This window comes from Lactuca sativa, chromosome 4, assembly GCF_002870075.4.
Source record: "Lactuca sativa cultivar Salinas chromosome 4, Lsat_Salinas_v11, whole genome shotgun sequence".
In the NCBI taxonomy this organism is placed as follows: Eukaryota; Viridiplantae; Streptophyta; class Magnoliopsida; order Asterales; family Asteraceae; genus Lactuca; species Lactuca sativa.
In genome coordinates this window covers 170682204-170685110 of record NC_056626.2, presented here as the reverse complement: position 1 = coordinate 170685110, position 2907 = coordinate 170682204, and the positions used below count along the sequence as shown (strand labels likewise).

Below are 2907 nucleotides of genomic sequence, written 5' to 3'. Positions count from 1 at the left end.
TCCATAATTATTTCGTAGCAATTTCGTAGCTAATCTGTAGCTATAATTTAGCCACGGGCCATTATGCTACAACTATTTTTCAGTAGCAATTCCGTAGCTATTCGTTTATAGCTACGGAATAGCTACGGATTGTGTTGTAGCTATTGGACTAGTTTTCTAGTAGTGCAAAATCAATCTGAAATCCAAAATAATAATTCGGTTTTGCTGAATACCAATCCAAAATTCTGAATATCCGAACCAAATACTTTAATTCTAGATTTTCCAATTAGACAATTCGGTTTTATCCAAATAGTGAACAACCTAGTCGCTAGTCGCTGATAGAAACGAATATATAGGAAAATTAAGGAAGAGAAAGTCGGAGATTGACAGGTGGAGATCTACCGGTGATGACGATAGAAGGGATGGGAATACGATAAGGGCCATTTGGTATATTAATATTGGATTTGAAACATAAAATGGATAGCTGGGGTCTAGCTACGAGATTACCATAGTTTTGTATTTAAAATTGGAACTATCGTGGCTTGGGATATAAAATTCGTAATTAATCACCTATTTTTGGTAAAAATCTCGTTTTAGCAATGACTTTCTTTAGTAATTATAAAAATAATCTCTTCTAGGCATGATTACGTACGTGCATTAATTAATATCCATAACTTAAATTGTGCGTACCGTTTCCTCAAAGAAAAACGTGTATTGTCTAATAATGAAAAGGCTTAGAAATATCTTATATACGGAATATGGGACATACATAAAATCCGTTTTCCAACTATATAAACGAAATAGGTCTGAAGACAGAAAAATACATCGTAAAAGATATCCAAGGTTTGAAAAGAGATGACACCACCGAAGCTATCTGTTATCGACTTTTCGTTGAAAAACCTAATCCCTAACTCAAGTTCATGGATCACAACATGCAGTGAAGCTATGCATGCGCTTGAAAAACACGGGGTTTTCATAGCCAAGTACGACGGTGTGCCTCAGGAACTTGACGACGCAATTTTCTCTGCATCACGAGATGTATTTGATCTTCCTACCGAAGTCAAAGTCCTAAGCACTTCAGATACACCATATCATGCTTACAGTGGTAAAACTCCAGTCATGCCTCTTTACGAAAGCATAGGCATTGAGAACGCAACAACTCCCGAAGGAGTTGAATTCTTCACAAAACTCATGTGGCCTTCTGGAAACGAAAGTTTTGGGTATGGCTTTTTATTTTACGTCTTAAATTCAGTTACACCTAGCAAAAATAAATTTCGTTTGATTAAACACTGGTTTTTCAGTAAAAGTGCTTTGATGTTCTCCAAAGCTGTAACAGAACTATATCAGATAGTGATGCGGATGGTAGCAAAAAGCTATGGAATAGAAGAACAATGTGAGACGCTCCTTGGGTCCTCACTTCAAAATCTTCGATTCATGAAGTACTTATGCCCTCAAGAGGATGAGGGAAATCCTCTAGGCATGCTTCCTCACACTTCATGACAAACAAGTAAAGGGTCTACAGATAAAGACTAAGGAAGGACAGTGGATCGAAGTTGATCCTTTGCCTTCATCGTTCATAGTCATGGCAGGTGACGTTTTCATGGTAGGTAGCAATATGTTGATTAACTATTCATCAATGTTATATATTGTATATATGTGACATTTAAGGTATTTTCATTCACTTAGGCATGGTCAAATGGAAAAATTCATGCACCGTGTCATAGAGTGATCATGCAGGGAAACCAAGAGCGATATTCGCTAGGGCAATTTACTTTTATTAGGGGTCTGAACATACAGATACCACAAAAACTCATTGATGAAGACCACCCACCACGGTTTAAGGATTTTGATCACTACAAGTACCTCCATTATCTACTCACCAGTGAAGGGATGAAATCTGAGTGCCCCATCAAATCCTATTGCGAAATTAATTGAGTTGTGTATTGTTCAAAATAAAGGTGTCACCACATTTATCTTATGTATCTTGGATCATATGTATGTCTTCCAAATTGTTTCTTTAATCAAGTATCATATGTATTTCTCTTTCAAGGTGTTTCTTTAATCAAGTTGTAATTACTGAATGAATATATATAATTTGTGTAAACATCTTCAAAATAAAGGTGCGCCATAAGCTTTAATTACCTACATCCCAAATTATTTATTTATCTTTTGCTAAGCACATGTCTGGATTTGTTTATATACAAAAAGTAATTATGTAATTATTTATTTATCTGTTGCTAAGCCATATCTGTTGCCACCCCACCACCACTCGCTACCACCACCCCATGACCACTACCTACCACCCACCAACTACCTATCAACACCACCTACAACCCACCAACCACCACCCATCACTACATACCACCACCCACAATCACCATAACACGTTGTCACCACCACCAACAACTACCCACCAATTACTACCACCGCCCATCACCACGACCTGCCTCCACCACATATCATCATGACCCGTCACCACCACCCAACCTATCACCCACTAAACCCACCACCACCACCCATTACTACTACCCATTACCACTACCCGCTACCATCATCCCCACCGCCACCCACGCACCCACCACCACCACCACCCGTCTCTACCACCATCACTACCACCCATCGCCACCAGTACCACCCACCAGCCACCACCCATCACCATCACCCACCTCGACCACTGACCACCGCCCATCACTACTTTCCACCACCACTACCCGTCACTATCACCCCCACATCCATCACTTAACACCACCCACCACCACCTTACTCACCACCCACCGTCATCACTACCACCCACCACCATCATCGTCACCCGCCACCACCATCCCTACCACCAACCACCACCCACCAACATTATTAACTCCAACTACTTACCACAACCACCATCCACCACCACCACCACGCATCACCACATGCCACTACCACCCGCTA

The 2907-nt window shown here is 40.5% G+C and overlaps 1 pseudogene; it reads left to right on the top strand.

Annotated features, from left to right (window-relative positions):
- The first annotated feature begins 807 nt into the window (after nt 1–807).
- On the top strand, nt 808–2083 carry LOC111906839 (probable 2-oxoglutarate-dependent dioxygenase AOP1; annotated as a pseudogene).
- The last annotated feature ends 824 nt before the right edge of the window (nt 2084–2907 follow it).